Source organism: Thermobia domestica, chromosome 8, assembly GCF_964235325.1.
Source record: "Thermobia domestica chromosome 8, izTheDome1.hap1.1, whole genome shotgun sequence".
Taxonomy (NCBI): domain Eukaryota; kingdom Metazoa; phylum Arthropoda; class Insecta; order Zygentoma; family Lepismatidae; genus Thermobia; species Thermobia domestica.
Window position 1 is genome coordinate 84,134,461 of NC_137461.1, and position 18,700 is coordinate 84,153,160.

At 33.7% G+C, this 18,700-nt stretch overlaps 1 protein-coding gene across 2 annotated transcripts in view; it reads right to left on the reverse strand.

Moving 5' to 3' along the window:
* Positions 1 to 18,051, reverse strand: part of Rph (Rabphilin) — a 689,315-nt gene extending 671,264 nt beyond the window's left edge. For both annotated transcript variants that reach the window (XM_081768658.1, XM_081768656.1), the window contains exon 1: positions 17,486 to 18,051. The gene's annotated coding sequence lies outside the window, so the exon portion shown is untranslated. The remainder of the gene's footprint in view (positions 1 to 17,485) is intronic.
* Between the last annotated feature and the right edge of the window lie 649 nt (positions 18,052 to 18,700).

An 18,700-nucleotide genomic window follows, 5' to 3' on the forward strand; every position in this document is an offset into this window, starting at 1 on the left:
TTAGTCTATATAAGTAAATATACGTATTGAAAACAGAGTTTTAGAAAACATGGGTTAAAAATTTGGCAAAATATTATATTACGCAAACACACGCACGGGGTGGATTTCACACCAGCCGAAACTTTATGATCCACATATCACAACCGCTTAACGAAAAGTGACAGAGTGTTGGGTGAATATAATCAAGAGTTACAGCCAGAAAGGACCTATAAGAAGAGGACGCTACAATCATTTTTCTTTTTCTACCACAAAAATGAAATGGCTTGGAGTAGATTTTACCCCAGCACGTGTGTTTAAGGGTTGAGTGTTGCGATGTCAGTGACTTCTTTTTATATTGTTAAAACGTATGGAAAGCTGGGCTTTAGGTCCAATTTTCTCGAAAGTATGAACGTCATATATAGGTTACTCTCACACTCAACCCTTCATATAATCTCAATTTAATTTACCTTTGTTCCGGAGGTCGGAGCTCCTCTCCCTGAAAATATGAACGGAAGAAACACTGATGTAGTATCCACAAAGCATTATAGAATTTGTTAAACCTTGGGTTTTCGGTAAAAGCAAGTTCTTCAGTTGGTAGGGTAAATAAGCATATTTTCAAAAATAATGCAATCTCCTCATACCTTCTAAGTCTTTGTATCATATTTTGTACAAGTGAAACAACGTTATTTGGAAAGATATAACAGAAAGAAATACTAAGATAACTTGAATGAAGTCATCCTTTTCAATAAGAAGTTAAACTTTGTTCGCCATGTTGTTGAGAACTATATCCCAAAAGACAACATAGTCTTCTCCTTCTCGTTTTGTTGATATGATTCAGAACAACAAGATAATCACACAAGACTATCGGTTGGAGATTTTGATTTTGACTTCAAAAGTATGTAGAGTACTTCACTTGCATCAGAGACTTCTCGCACTGGAGAAGAGTGCTTCACCATTAAACTACTGTGCTTCCAGCTAGAAAGTAAAATGGAATAATAAATAAATATTGAGTTAAGTGTAAATGTGAAGATAGGGTAAGCAATCCAACTTAACATCACATCTTCGAGTGTACGTGATTTATCTGAAGCAGGGTTTCTCAACCTTGCGGGTTGCGACCCACTTGGAGTCGTGAGAGGGTTTTATGGGGTCGTGAAGATAAGCGGAACAGATAAATATAATTAGAATTTAATACAAGAAAATACTTTTAAATATCATTTTGAATTTTGTTCTGATATGCATATTTTTATGTGTATACATACTGTTAAGAATAACAAAAACGAAAGGTTATGCCGGCTAGGCTAAAGGAGACGGTGATAATGAGAAGTGCATGAAATGGTGGCATGAAGAAATCGGGAGGAAACGGGAGAGCTCCGAAAAAACTCTCACACACACACGGTATTTGACCACTACAAAGCTCACTTGACGCGAGCTGGGATCAAACCAAGGATTCTATGCACAAGAGGTGAACGCTGTACCACTGAGCCACCGCAGCACTAATGAAATGTAAATGTGTGAATGTAAGTCAATTTTTTAAAATATTTTTCATATTAAATTTCGTAACAAATTATTTTATATTCATGAAACTCAGCTGTTGTTTTCTATGAGATTTAATATTTTGAGGATTGTTGTTGAAATCAGTCAAAAGCAAAGGGGTTGAATTAGCCCCATTATTAACCACGTATACCTAGTTGAACATTTGAAGTCTGGACATCTATAGCCCATCGTAGTTTATGGTAGCAACGAGTTTATTTTTAGTTTAATTTAATTCTTACATTACTGTTATATGAAGCTTGGGTGGCCCAAAAGTAGGTATAACGTCATCAAGTATAACTTACTAGTTTATGGATTTATTTGCTTCTGCTCTGAACGAATAATAAAAAAATTAGGTCTACAATAAGAAATAATATGAAATACAATGAGCTGATCAGTACGGGACTGTATACCTACGTTTGGGCCACCCTGTACATTACCTATATGGTAGTGTGCACAATATAAGCATACAAGGGGAATATGAGATTAACTCGTCGGCTTCCAAAGACATTATTTTTTTGGCTTTTTAGACCAGAACTTACAACTACTCAATTCATCTAGCTACTATTATCCTAGGTACATTAACTCTCGGGATCCAGGAATACGTGTACATGAAATACACACCGTTATCAATTTGACTACCTAGTATACTGTATGAAAGGAAGTACAAAAACATACCAAAAGTTTATTTACGATACTTAAAAAGAATCATCCTAAACCTAAATATCAAAGTTATATTGTCTGTGACTCTTTCTAATAGCATGAAAAAAAATGTAATTGTGGTACAAGTATAAAAGAAACATCAAATTCAGTCCAGACTATATAAAATGGTCAGTTAATGATTGTATTCTTCAACATGCACAAACTATAATTTACAACCATGTCGTGTCACAAAGTTGTTGAAATAGTCTTGTGAAGCAGGTGCATTCTACGCATTCTGTACAATTGAGTAATGCAAACTAATTTAAAACGAAGATTTATGAACTTGTTTAAGCCTTTTAAAAATCAGTAATGAGACGAAGTAGACGTATTTGTGGTTAGTAACACCTTTTACAACTAGGAATAAAATTGTTTATATATATATATATATATATATATATATATATATATATATATATATAGTGGACACAAAGTCGCTTTTTCCAATAAAGTAAGAAATAAGAGAAACTAGGTGACTTCACAATCTTTATAGTACTGACAAATACTGTCCAATACATAAGGTACATCTTTCCAGCACTGATTTGCAAATATTATTACAACCGAGGATTAGTATGTAATCTCTCCAATGATTGTTCGATTAGCTGTATCAAGTGATCCTAATCCTGCAGTTGTCCGGAAAACCCACATGGAGAAGTCGCATGGTGTAAGGTCACCTGAACAGGGTGGCCAATGATATACCACAATGACCAATCCATTCATCGAAATGTTGATCCAAGCAATTGACCGTTGACCCAAGTAATTGATCGTTGATCCAAGTAATTGACCAAAATGTTGATCCAATAATGATCCCTTAAGACAACAGCAAAGTAACGCACTGGTCCATCGTGTTGCTATGTGAACTGAATGCTTTCGTAAAGAGGGTTATTTTCAAGTTCTGGAATGACATCTTTCTGCAGTATCTAAAAGTATATGTCACTGGTAACATTTCCTTCCAAACAGAATGGTACTATGATATCACTACTACAAATATAACAGTGACATCAGGAACGTTTGACTCTTCTGTCACAATTTCGTCTAGATTAGTATCACTCAAATAAATATAATTGTGTGTGTTTACGTGACCGTTTACGTTGAATGAGGCCTCATCTATCAGTAAAGTTTGTTTCCAGAAGCTTCGTTCCGAAAGCTAAATACACCAGATAACTCAACACAGAACTCGGCACGCCGCACTACTCGGATCACATTCGTACAACGCGTGCAAAAGCTTTTGTCGGTAAGGTTTCATCTTCAATCCTTTAACATGTTCCATAAAGAGGTACGTATTCATTCCCAGATCACGTGCGCCGCTTCTGGTAGATATGTTCGGGCTAGATACACAGCTCTGAGCAACAAGTTCAGAGTTTCCTTAATACCATACACTTTGTGGTCGTCCGCTTTGAGGACGATCATACACAGAGTCTGTAGCCTCGAACTGTTTGTTCAGGTTTCTCATGGTTTGGCGTAATGGTGGTTCCAAACCTGGAAATCTTCTCCTGAAATCTAACCTACTGTCACCACTCACCATATTTGTGTTTTTTTTTTCTGTTTCCACCAAGGTTGTAGTACGGAAATACTTTGCTCCTTTGTCAATTTGCGATTCATCTCAATCAAGGATCTTATAAAATAGAGGATCTGCCCATATGTATCTTCATCCTATAAAATAAATGAAGCTAAAAAACAACCGAGTATCGGCACCTCTGATTGGCTACTCTCGTTTCCGCCATCGTCTGATTGGCTACTTTCGTTTCCGCCATGATTGTTGGCTCAAAACATTGCGATCCTATTGGACGGAGTAGGCAGAGTAGGGGTGGCGAAACTGTGACGTATGGCTTCACGATTTTGTTGTAAGGGCAGATCCTCTATTTTATAAGATCCTTGATCTCAATACCTGTGTTACTCGGCACGACTTCACTCAGCAAACAACTCTTAAACATTTACGACGAGAGTTCAACATTGCTTTCTCTGGTTTTCAGATTATGAACGTCCTGTATCTTAGGTATTTAACAGACGATCGTTTTGCTGGACCTATCGCCAACTTTCTCAGAGTCGCTATATCTATGTAAGACAAATAGTGTAGATTTTTGAAAACGTCTTTTTTTTTTCAAAAAAGTAGCAAAACCTTTTTTATTACCCCTTTTAACTTCTAGATAAAATTACAATACGAAGCTGAAATTACCCTTATCGGTTTTAACTAAACTTGGAAAAGTTAATTCATGTAAATAAAAGCAACTGGATGACGACCAGAAAGTGATTTGATTCGTTTTTGATATCGTGTGCAAGGAACAATTTGGGCTAGCTTGCTTATTTTCCAAATGAGGTGCTTAGTATCAAAATCCGCCATATCCATTTCGCTTAGTTTCAAGTAATCTCACAAAACGTGCAATGAAGCTCCATATATACGCGTACAAAGCCCCATATTTGAACTAGTTTTTAAGTATAAAATATTAAGCTTTTTCAAGAAAATTCTGTTTCCATGGAATTCCTTTAGATTAAACGTATAACAAGCTATGTATAACTCAATTCCGGTTTAAAAAAAAGAAGAAGAAGAAGAATTTGACGGCTTTTGATAATAGACGCCCCAAATTAGAAATCATAATTTCACGATTTGATCCATAGCACTCGACTTATATGATCGCTCAAATGATGCTATAGACAAAACGGTGTTATTTATCTTCCTGCAAATAGAAATACGCAACAGGAAAGTTATTAGTTTCAATAATACGTAGGCTATCGTAAAAAAAAAAAAAAAAAAAAAGATGGATGACAAGAGGAATATGATGATAGTGATGGATGAATTTTTGAGTTCCTCATCACGAAAGTGTTTAGAACTCTTATTGTCTGCTTCCTTCATGCGTCAGGAAATACAGAACATTGATTTTGTTGTTTCCATTATGGTTTCGTAGTATAACTATCTGAAATAGCACTTCCTTTCGACGACATTGAGTGCAATATATGTTATGTTAGACCTACATGATGCTTTTGTGCTCAGTAGCAATACTTTTTTTTTTTTTAAGTGAATAACGCAGTCGCAAGGTCAATTAAAAATACAGGAAGTAAGCTGTTCACTAATATTATTGAATTCTATAATATTGTTAACGTTTACTGGAAAAATTGACCAAAGATGAGTCATTCATAGACCTAACTAGAGGGTCAGCCCCTCTAGAATACTGTTGTCCCTTTCCTCTAGAATAACATTGGACAAAAGGCTGGATTCGTGATCGTTAATTCTTAGAAGTAAGAAGCCAGATCCCTAGCAAAACATCTCAGTGGAGTTAATGGAAACATATGTTAGCGATAGCTCTCACAAAGCTGAATAGAATTATATGGGTGATACACTGATACTATGGTACTAGCTCTTCACAGTACGTAGTAAGGGTGGGTAATGAAATATAGCTCAAATTTGATTAACTAAATTTTTAAATTTTAAGAATAATATTTATGCAATATCAATCGATAGACATATCGAACTGAAGAAATAAGTATTGTTCATACGTAGTTTGTAAATAAATAAATAAAAATTAAAACTAATTCCTATGGTGTTAAATAAAAGAATCGTTCGTTGTTAACCTCATGCAATTGTATACTTCTGAAGTTATTTATTTATTGTAAACGAAAAAAAAAATGATGTCAAGTAGCATTCTATCTATTATTGATTAATTTCTTCTAATAATGATACATGTACTCGTAACAATGATCTACACTAATTGATAACTACAAGAATTTACTATATTACTGAAAGTTATGGATGCTGGATATGATTGTCAATTTTTTGAACTTCTTCACTATACAAAAGAATTAACTCTTGTCAGAGATCTTGCTTCTTATCAGTATAAAAAAATCCCGAGCACCTAATATTGGAAGGATATTAGTTGATGTGTGTAATGTGTAATAAACTCATAATTACTCACTTCTTGTATACTTAAATTTTAAGCAGTCCATTAACTCCATCACCCTAACTTTCAGCTTTCGACATATCCTCTTGATACCACCAAGAAAATAACTGGCCACCCTACTTTACTCTAATTTCCCGCCTACCTAATATAGATAAATGGGCTCAAACCTGAATTCCAGCAGAATGGTCAGGTAAAATATAAAAAAGTTCTCCAAATAACTATTCGTTCAGTTATAGGTTTGTCTCCCATTCATATTGGTAATCGTTACTGTGTTATTAATAAAAAAAAAATATAAAAAGGGATTGAAAGAATAGCGAATCGGGGCTGCTATGAAGGTTGGTTATTTTTAATTTCAACCTGAAGATTAGGTATGTTTACTTTCAACCTGAAGATTAGGTATGTTTGTTTACAACCTGAAGATTAGGTATGTTTACTTTCAACCTGAAGATTTGTATGTTTCTTTTCAACCTGAAGATTAGGTATGTTTACTTTCAACCTGAAGATTATGTATGTTTATTTACAACCTGAAGACTAGGTGTTTACTTTCAACCTGAAGATTATGTATGTTTATTTACGACCTGAAGATTAGGTATGTTTGCTTTCAACCTGAAGATTATGTATGTTTACTTTCAACCTGAAGATTAGTTATGTTTACTTATAAGATTTGTACTCACGAAAGAAAATTATTGAAGAATTTGTTGTGTATAGAAATACTGGGTGTAGATTAGTAACGATAAATAATTCAAGCTAATTAGTAGTATGTACTTAAAATATAAACGCATAAAATTTGTTCCGTTTAAATAATATATTTAGCCCTACTGTATCAGAAGTTATCAAAAAGGTACGTGTAGATCACTTATACTTGATGGTTTAGTCGAAGGTCACGCATTATTTGATCTCGCTGGTAAATTGTGAGTTCCATTCCAGACAATGCCGAATCAACGATAAACTTATAAAAGTTCAGGAGATTCAGCTAAATGAAAGCCACTAAATAGTGACTATAAAACATATCGTGTACAAAGCAGATCTGTTCTAGCCTACTTATTTTACAAAGCAGATATCACAACTTCACAATTTATTCACCTTCTCCTAATAATCAGGAATAAAGTTGATACTTTGGTGCCATACTTATTTGCTTCATCACAAATATTTCTCTTCATTACGAGTTTTTCAAGAGATCCTATTGGCATGTATTGAGCACAAGTAACTAACTCACTATTACAATTTTCGAAGATCAGTAATAAACATCTTAAATATAACATATCTTTGCGTTCAGAAAAAAATACACATAATAAACCATCATTTTCAATATTACCATTGCCTTCATTTTCTATATTTAAGGAAGAGATTAGAAAATTGTCTTGATATTCGAAACTCTGATTTGTGAGGGTAATATTTCAAAATGGTGTATCAGAAACGCTACTGCACATCCGTCGAGCGCAACAAGTCAGGTAGGTACTATAAGATACAATCCACTTCTAAACGAAGCTCAAACAATTCAACTTGTCAACGTTTATCACCGTGCCCAACTTTGACACGATCAACTGAATTTCTTCGATAGCATGTAATATCGAATATCTTTCATCATAGTTTCAAATTTTATCACGATCAACTGAATTTCCTCGATAGCATGCAATATCGAATATCTTTCATCCTCATGCCAAATTGTGTCATGATCAACTGAGTTTTTTCGATAGAACGTGATATCGAATACTATATTTCACCACAATGCCAGATTTTGTCACTATCAACTGAGTTTCATCGATAGCATGCGATATCGAATAGACCCTATATTTCATCACCGTGTCAATTTTCTTTTACGATCAACTGAATTTCTTTGATAACATGCGATATTGAATATCTTTCATCATCGTTCCAAATTTTATCACGATCAACTGAATTTCTTTAATAGCATGTGATATCGAATATCTCTTATCACCGTCCTAATTTTATTAGGATCAAGTGAATTTCTTCGATAGCATGAATATGCACGATAGCATAGCATATCGAATATCTTTCATCATCATGCCAAATTTGGCATGATCAACTGAGTTTCTTCGATAAAACGTGATATTGAATACTATATTTCATCGCTATGCTAATTTCGTCACGATCAACCGAATTTCGTCGATAGCGTGATATATCGAAATATCCTTTTACTAGGTCCAAGCCGAACTTTGATAGCTAATAAGTCGGGAACCAGAGGTCTGTCAGATAATTAAGCTCGTAAAGCTCTACCTCTATGTCAGTTTCGGTTAAGATCGGGTGAGTTTCATCAAGCGTGTACGATATACGTGTATACTACCCTTATGATTGTTTCGTTTTATTTCTTTCTTTATTTTTTTTTTAAATATCAAATGAAGGACGAAAAGATGAAATCGTTCATGCGTGATAAGTGAATTGGCTCACAATGCATTGGTTCCAGTTTGTATAATCCGAGATCGTTACTTTTAGGTCAAGTATCTCGATTCTGTCTCACGATCACTATTTGTCCCAGGCATACTTCTGTGTCAAAGCCGCCTTAAACTTGGATAATCGCTTCCGCTCTCCGCCTAGATTTAAGCTAAATTCGGTTGTGATTACATGTCACTCTTCTGCAGAATACATCCTTTACCAAACAGTGTCCAAACGCAGTTCCTTCAAATTTTGATTTTGTCCCAACCTGCAGGGGCGGCTTTAGCATTTTAATTTTGGGTAGGCCCGCTCTCTCGCTTATGAATGCATATACATATTTAATTGATTGATTAAATATGTATGATTAAATATACATATACATATTAATCCTTAGGACGCTGAATCTACTGCAGAAAACCACTTCTCGGTATCTCTTAACGTTTTTGCTCTGATACCTGTCGACAGACGGACTGACGGACGGACAAAGCCGCTGTATAATACATCCGATACTTACGCATAGCATAGTTGGAAAGTCTAAAAGTAGTTAAGTATGTACCAAAATATCAAATTTATCATAAAGTACTAAGTATTTTATACTACAAAGTTTTCCTATATTTTGCAAGATATCTACTATTTATTTTCACTGTCTAGCGTTTAAAAGACTGAATTCTATCGTCAGTTCATAAAGTTGATCTCAAAATCCTTATCATGAAAATCACGTAGAATTCGCGATTTGTTAAAAGCAAGCTCTGTATTTCATTAGAATCATCAGAATAATCTATTGATTTTGGACTTAAAACCATAGCTAAATTTGCTTCTTCCAGGTGCTCCATTTTCTATCTGAAACACTATAACTCTGAATATTGTAATATTCTAGGTAAAAATTACTCGAAATGAAATATTTCATATTTAAAAAGCTGGACGTAATTGTTAAGTGTGATTTATCGTACATTTCAATAAACTTTTAGGATATAACAAAATTAATAGCTTTGCTCTACAGATTTATTTTCGAATTAATCTTAGTTTCTTTATATACTTATGTCATTCATTTCTAGATAATTTGAAGTTACTAATGATTAAATCATTAATATCACCATTTCGAAAAAAAAAATATATCCCACATTCTGTTACAGCTTTTATGTAGTCGTATTAAGAACTTTCTACATACGATCTCTTCATACCAGTGTATGAAGAAGTAACTTACTACCGTTGTAAGACGAGCTATTTAAGAGTGACCATGGTACTGTGTTCTTTCTATTAAGTGTATTTGACAGTTCATCTGCGTGGAAGAAACCTTCAAAGTAACGAGAAACTCATACAGCTTGTGAAAATGTGGTATTTGGACACATCTCACTGTAGTTTACCAACATACATTCATATTAAGATGGAAATCATGTTGATACAACGTAATAAGCAGTGTCCATGTAAATATTCTACTAAGTAATTATAACTGATATGCAGAGAAGTTCGTGGTTCTGCGCGAATCCATGGTTTGTCCAAGGGGAATTAGACATGCTCACATATAACTTTGACTCTTCTAGAGTAAAATCAAGTACAATCTTATTCAGCGTCAATTTGGTATTCAAGAGGGCTAGTTTCAAAGCAATTTTAGGTCTGCGTAAACTTTTTTTAAAGTTAACTCTTTACAATCCCGAGATAATGGCATCTTTGCAGGAAAATGATTGCACTGGTTAGTTGATTCGTTGTATTGGAATTTCAATGTCACTTTCAACACCTAGGGTATATAAGACGTGGATCTATAGTTTAAAGTTTAATTTGAACCATCATAATGCGTTCAAACTTTTCCACCCACTCCCATCGGGATCGAACGCGGGACCCTATTCACCAAACAAAGTCCATTAGATCAGCGGGAAGGGAGTTCTAACTTATTTTATTAATTTTTATAATTTTAAAGACAGTTTTAATGAAATTTAAAACTGCAATTAAGTAACTAACTAAATAAAATTACTTTAAATTAGTCAGTAACAGTTACGAAATTCCTCATAATTAATTTTTTTTTTTTTTTTTTTTTTTGAATAAGTGTAAAAGTGTTTGATAAAAACTATTAAAAGGGTAAGGATTTTCTTTCAAGTATTATATAAAATAAAATAAAATCCTTAAGGGCCTTCGCAGACTACGCGACTTCGTGTGTCGAAGACGCGCGACAATTTTTTCGCACACTACGTGTCAAGCGTGACACTCTCACAGGCTTGACGCGGTAACCTGCCACATGCAACAAACTAAGACCTTCGCATATTATGCGACTTCGTGTGTCGATGACGCACAACAGGGCCACAATTTACCATTACAAGAACCAGATACTCATTCTGAGAGATGAGCTCAATAGAAGCTTTCGATACAAACGCTTTCATTGCAGAAATTCAGGCACAATCAGTATACGGAACTCCATAAGTGATTCCTATAGGAACACAATTGAAAAGATTAAGGCATTCGAAAAAGTGTGTTGTGTATTCCATAGTGGATTCATGAATATGCCATCGAAAGAGAATAATCGTATCGGTAATTACACTGGATGTTGCCATTTTGTTCTTTCTTACATTTTCCAAAGTTCGGTACCCAGCCAATGAACTGTTTGGTGGAACTGCAACATAAAACTACATTGTTTATCTCTTCACTTTACTATTTCAAAATTAGACTCTAAAAATAGCACAAATGACCAGATATTCGCAAATATATTTTACACATTTATAAACTGCGATCTCCCAGGCCAATATATAATTTTATAACATTTCGTTATTTTTTATATGTTCTGTGTGTTTAATATGTATACTGTACGAAAATATGAAAAATAATATTTTATAAGCACTTAGACATAACGCTGATACCTCGTGTCACTCTATAATGAAATTTATAAGGAGAGGCCGCGAGGTATGAAGGTAATACTTCATGTAATCTGTGGCGGGTTTAGCAATATACTGACTAGACTCCAGATTTAGTCCGCGGCTCAAGGGGGACCGCCAACTCCAGGCTACATACGTACTCCTTATGAACGTACTTCACTTTGTCGTTAAAGAATATAACAGATTGTTTAGTATTACGGCAATTGCATACAAACTATATAAAGTGCATTGTCCACTTGTTCTGGCCAAAAAAGTGTCATATTTCCGCAACACGTGAAGTAAGATCTAGCGTCTGTCGCGTCGCGAGTGTGTCAAATATCAGCGACGCGACAACACAGACTGTCGCGCGTCTTCGACACATGAAGTCGCGTAGTCTGCGAAGGGCCTTAGTTTTACGTCCCACGTTATGCCGGCTAGGCTAAAGGAGACGATGATGATGAGAAATGAATGAAATGGTGGAATGAAAAAAGTGGGAGGAAATGAGAGAACCCAGAGATAACCCACGCACATGGGTGTTTGTCTACCACAAGGCGCACTTAGCGTGAGCTGGTATCAAACCAAGGATCCCATGCACCAGAGGTAAAGTATTTTATAAAATAACTCTATATGAAACAGTACATTACTAACAGAACAAGAACCAAAACAAATGCATTAAACTCCATTTGGATTGATTAATGTTCCTGTCAAAATTTTAAGTTATTTTGTGTTGTACTCATAGTGAACATTCATATTTCTTCAGTACGGCATTCAGATGGAGAATAGAAGTATTCAAAACATTTGCATATTTCTCTCTCTCAGGTCTCCAGCGCAAATACTCTACAGAATGCAACTAAGTTAATTTACTGTTGTAATCAAACACTAAAGCAAATCATAATTGTTTGTATATACAATACATGTTTAGTTTCAACTTAAACCGACATAATGTATAATGAAACACGTAATGGTATCCAAACTGTAAATGATATATTTATAACATGTGCTGTAGCTTAAAACATAACCAACATATTACAGAGTTTTGCATTAAATAAGTTTGCGTATAAAAACTAGTTAATTTAAATTTCACAACAAAAGCCAATTTGTTGAGTTGATCACACTTTTTACATGAAAACAAATGACATGACATGCTGAAAAAGGAAAGAACGTGTAATAAATATAGAAGTCAATGAGCAAATTCAAATTTTACACTATTATTATTACTGTTTAACAGATTTCTTTTTCTGTTCAAAGATGAGGCATAATACTCCCTATGGCCTATAGAACCGGGAGGTTTAATGCCGCGTTCACAAAAGCTCTCCACTGACTTCTATCCTTAGCTAACTAGATCCACTTTCTACTTCGTATTCCTATCTCTGCTAGATCCATCTTAATATTGTTCTGCCATCTGCACCTAGGTCTTCCTAATGGTCATTTTCCGATTGGTCTTCCAGTCAAGACTTTGAAAGCGTTTCTACTTTCTTCCATCCTAGCTACATGACCTACTCACCTAAGCCTCCTAGACTTGACGACCCTAACAATGTTGGGTAAACCGTATAAATGATGTAGTTTCTCATTATGAAGTGTCCGCCATTCCCCGTTCCTCTTGGGTCCGAGTAAGCGACCATGTTTCTCAACCATACAGAACAACAAGCATGATTATCGTTTTATATATTTTAAGCTTCAAATTCTTCGAGCATTCGATAATTTTCATTGCGCTGAACAAAATGATATGGATTAATGTAAATCCATATGCGTAGTTTTCGAAATTATTTTGTAAACCTAAAAACGTATGTTGTACGATAGCCACGCCACTTATTACAATGAAACTGATGCTGATGTATACCTTTGTTAAACTTTTCTTTATCGACGCTAGCAAGACAACAGTGTCAAGTATGGTTAATGAAATATAGTCAAAAATTATAGTTAGCTCTTACATAATTAATTTTCTGTTTAATTATAACATTGACCAATCAATAGGTGATATTGAAGTGTACAAAATAATATGTTTCGCGGATAAATCGCTATGAGTAGCATTCGAGATAATAGATTTTTTATGACGTTACAAAGTAAGTCGTCTGATGCAGTTGATTGTTTTTATTTCTGCTAGAATAATTTACTTATTTATCAAAGAACTTAAAAAGTTCGTTACTCAATTCTCTATATCTGAGTGTGTGTTTTTGTGTGTGTGTGTGTCTGCCTGTCTGTCTGTCTGTTATTTGCGAATTTTTCAATTTTGAGCCCTCCATTCGATGGAGCATAAAAAATTATGTGAAAGAAGTGATGGAATTTTTCGAGTCATTCTTACCATATGTATATTAACTATCCATATTGTATTATCTATTGAATTTAATCAAATAAATTTAATATACAATTTCATATAAACTTCGAAAAAAACATAAATTCTTTTAAAGTTCATTCTGGCAATGCTTTTCGAGCATTCTCAACTGGTTTTAGTACTGTACATAAACAATAAACACTGTTAAATAGCAAATTGTAACTATTTGTTTGACTTTTCTAACAGTGACAGAGATAGTACTTCTGTAAAATCCACCGTGTAATTAATGAGATGAAAAGCTGTTGAATATATTACTGAATCAGATTTCTAATAAGTGTAAGAAAATACTAAAATAATAATAATAATAATAATAATAATAATAATAATAATAATAATAATAATAATAATAATAATAATAATAATAATAATAATAATAATAATAATAATAATAGGAATAGGAATATCGCTGAGCTGTTAGAATTGTAGGAAAGAGTAAACAGTGAGGGTGTACTCGATAGATAACAAAAGACTCAAAGACGTGCCAAACAAATTTTATTTTTACCAGAAGAGATAAAAGAAAAGTTAGAAAGCTTGTTCAGATTTTAGGCATTCTTAGTTATGGAAATAAACAGCAAGAAGGTTGACTGTCTTCAGCAGCAGTATTTCATATATATATATATATACTATAATTACTTACTTTCTACCCCTTGTCATTCATTAAAAACAGAGTATAAAGCAGTATAAAGCAGAGATCTTTTTTAATTGACGATATACTTTACAGCACTCCCACCACATTGCGACATATTGTTTGCTTTTTATTATTAATAATATGAATTATATAAGTTTCTGTAAAGTAGGCGACTTTATGCAGTAGTTACCATTATTGCCGCCACAAGAGAAGTAAACAGGTAAAGTCTGTTCCAAAATTGATTTTTAATTAACTATTAAATGCTTCATAATCTTTAAAAACTAAAATTTTTCGACACCTCATGGAACTGTGTGGATCACCAGTGTATCGCGACACACCACTTGGTAACCACTACTATAAAGTAAAAACAAATATTTTCTGACTTCTTACTGTTAGTAAGACTAGTACTTTATAAATGTTTTTTATGTACTGTGCTGTATGTCGTAAAAATCTATTAAAAGGAAATGAAGTTTTAAAACTTTAAAAAGTACACATTTTCAAATAAAATTTCAAATGTCTAACCTAATTGTAGGAATCATAAAATGTTGTACACTGAACCGTATGAATATATACAATCTTAAAATATATATCGGAAAGGAGCAATTGCCTTTCTGCCTTCCCTTATAATGATGGCCCTAAATGAATTCAACACACATAGAGAACAAGTTTTCGATTTAATTGTTTTGATAGTTTAGATTTAATTTAAATAGTTTAGATATCTCATTCTTATTGAAAATAAAATCATTCTTACATACTAATAATTGAAAAAATAGTAATATTTCTAGTATATTGACCTTTTATCTCTTCTTTCGTTCATCTTCCTCATCACGTAAACAATTTCACCTGGGGAAAAAATACGATAGTTTGACGCATTCTTCTAATATATATGGATCTTTTGCGTTCTATTTTTCTTAATTTTTACTAAAATCTATAATCAATAATAAATTCAAACAAAGCACTTATTGGTAAATTAAGATTTAATAACGTACTTATATCTTAACTATAGCATGCTTAATATTGGGCTAAGGAATAAGCTGGTCAAGTGCTATATATGGGGTATTCGACTGTAGACATCACGGAAATTACAGACGAAATATTTAGAGAGCTTCGAAATGTAGTGTTGGAGGAAAATGGAGAAGATAAATTAGACGGAGAGAGTAACAAACCAAGATGTTTTAAAACAGGTAGAAGAAAAGAGAACGCTTTCCTTCTTAAGGACTCCAATTGAATTGGACACACTTTGCGAAGAAATTGTCTCCTTCATATTGTTATAGAAGGAAAGATGGAAGGAAAGCGAGGAGTAGGAAGAAGAAGAACACAACTGATCGATGATTTTAAAAAATATAAAAAAATATTGAGCGTTAAAAGAGGAAGCTAAAGATCGAAAAACGTGGAAGAAACATTTCCAGATCTGAACCAAAGAAAAAAAAAAAAAGCTTATTATGGTAATCCCAGGATCTGCCAAGAGGCAGAACACTTAATAATAATAATGTGCGTAAGGTATTAAGTATTAAAGTTCGTTATTCGAATTTCTAAAGAGAAAAAAGTTTAGCTTACTAATTTTTACTATCCATTATTGACTATACAAAATTTGTACAAAAGCTATGCAAAATTGACAGTTTTGTCAGCCTTAACGTTATCTGTAAATAAATAAATAAATGAAATGGACATGGTGTAGCTAGACTGGTACAGTAATATAATTAAATGCATTGCAGCATTTAGTCAGAGGCTCGTAAAGCGAAGTGCATCATTAAAAATTTACGGATTGAGCAAATATATTTGAAATATGGCGCATTCAGAGCACGAGAGAATCAAGCCCCCGTCCACTTTCGGTCATTGTGGCCATATTTTCAATCTTTAAGATATCTATCTGAAGTTGTTTTCAGAACTTCATGTACAGATATTATAAATAATTCTTATAATGTGAACAAAAGTTTACTTTTCAGTGTGCTTAAACTTACAGTATAAACTTTGTCTTCTTTTGAGGAACTATTATGCGTGCTCTTAATGCCCTATATGTAAACTATTAGAAACTAATTTGTGTATAAAAAGTATGTCTTTTAAAGGTTTTTCTTGCGACTGTGTCCAGAGGGCCCTAAATGGAAATAAGAACCAAAGTGTAAGCTCAAAATTAAAATATCCGTTTTCAAAAAGGGGTGCATTTTAGAATATATTGGATCCGTTACGTACCATGACGAGATGAGCATCTCTGACTTAACGTTAGATGCTAAATTTAGTATTTTTTAATTGGTTGAAAATAATATTGTGTTAGACATCGCGAATTGAGTAATCGTAATAAAAATCGAGAACGCAATCCCAGACTAAGGCTGTTGTATCTCAAAATAGGTGTTTAATTATCAATTTTTGAATGTGTAATAATTGCAATTTATATATACTTTAAAAAAAATGTTTTCACTACAGTAATCAATACTATACATATTCAAATAACGTTACAGTTCCCAAAAACAGAAAAGATAATCAAGCTTCTTTAGATACAAAGATTTTTTTAAAGTTCACCTCTAAAATTGACATTTTAGAGTTACGATAGCATTACTCCAGGGGTGCGAATTAAAAACATAAAATCGTTCGATGTCCTTTCATGTCAATCTACTTTATCACTACACACCTGCACAACATACATGTTGCTAGAAATGAAAATGAAAGGAAATCTACAGTTTAATATCTCATGATTATGCCCGTTAGACCGATGTAGATGTTAACGCAAGTGAATGACGATGAAACAATTAGTGGAAGAGGAAATAGGAGTACCCCGTTCACGATGTTGTCCACCACAAACTTACTTGGACGGGGATTGAACCAGGGACTATATGTTGCTAGAGTCGTAGATGGCAACGTAAGGCGAACCGAACACAACGAACCCGAAACGAAGCAATTTATACACACTGAAGATAGACAATATAAGAGATTTAACTGTGACGCCAACTATAATAAAAGGAAAACGTTTTAAAAACCATATTGTAAAGTTACTCAACAGTTATCTTCACTTCCCGTGATAATGTCAGGCTTATCTGTAATTTTTTTAATGTTATTTCCGGAGAAAGTTTATCCCAGAACATTAATGGACAATACATACATCAAACACAATTATCGCTAATTCTGTATGGCTTGCTGAACATTAACAAGTTAATTGCAAACAAAACAAGACAAAAGCATCTGAGCATATACTCACCAGGGACAGGAACACTCTGTTTCAGAAAAATCTTTGTGGAAGTTTACTGTTTATTTAATTTGTAGTTACGTACAACTAACAGCTGTTTGAAATCAAAACTTTGTTAGCTTTAGTTATGAAGTTCAACAAAAGAAGGTTCACTTGGTATAGTTTCATACGAAAAAAAGGCAATTTTTAAACAGATCTGAAAAATGAAATGTTTCTATTTCACAATATATTTTTTACGACACCTACACATCACGGAAATTAATTATTAAAAAAAATGTTTGTCGTGATTTTTCTGCAAGTAAGTTACCACATGTTCACTACATTCGTTCTGTTATCCTACTGTATTTAACATGAATATTACACATTTAACATATATCGACTGCACACACGCGACAATATGACGTAACACGTCTTCTGTCTGTCTTTATGAGGTGACAGCTACGAAACATTTGTCAGACAGGCTGTAAGCTAACCACAGCAAACAAATTGCATGACGTTCGAGTTTACATTACCAGCCTGTTGCTGCTTAGCAGCGCCGCCGAGTTTGTAGAGGCAAGGAACACAAACCACTTGCCAGATTGCCTACGTCGAGACAGCCTGTTGCATCCTGTCGATGTTCGGGGTTTTTTTACGAAGCGCGCGCGCGCTTGCTCATTCACCAGCAAGAATTGCCATCTATACAAATATTCTTTGGAATATTTGATATTTAAACATAATTTATTTTTGTTCGCAACCTGTAGGCCCCTATTTCCTCAAAAGACTTCAGACTATTTATGTCAAGTAGGTGACAAATCCTGGCTAGCGCTAGAAAAGAATGAAAAAAAAATTCGATGACGTTACTAAAAGATAGATCTCGATATTCGCTTCGCATGATAAGAAATGAATCGAAAACTATAATGTTCAGTGATTCTTCTTTGACATTAGCACATAAAAAAAAAAAAAACTCTATATAGATTTATCACATTTGGCTACGGGCGGAGATGTGCTAGCTACGAAGGTTGGTTAGGATTACCTATCGCGAATGTAGCCGAGTTCTTCGATTTGTGATAACACTACTGTTTCCACTTCTATTACCTATATCTTATACTCTTATAACTCCAATCGATGTTAAGTATATTGCTGCATTCTTCCCCGTACGAAGAATGCTTTATAATATGCGTATAATATTTTAATATATGTTCAATGAATAAAAGTAATAATACAGAATAGTTGCTACTGTAATTACGA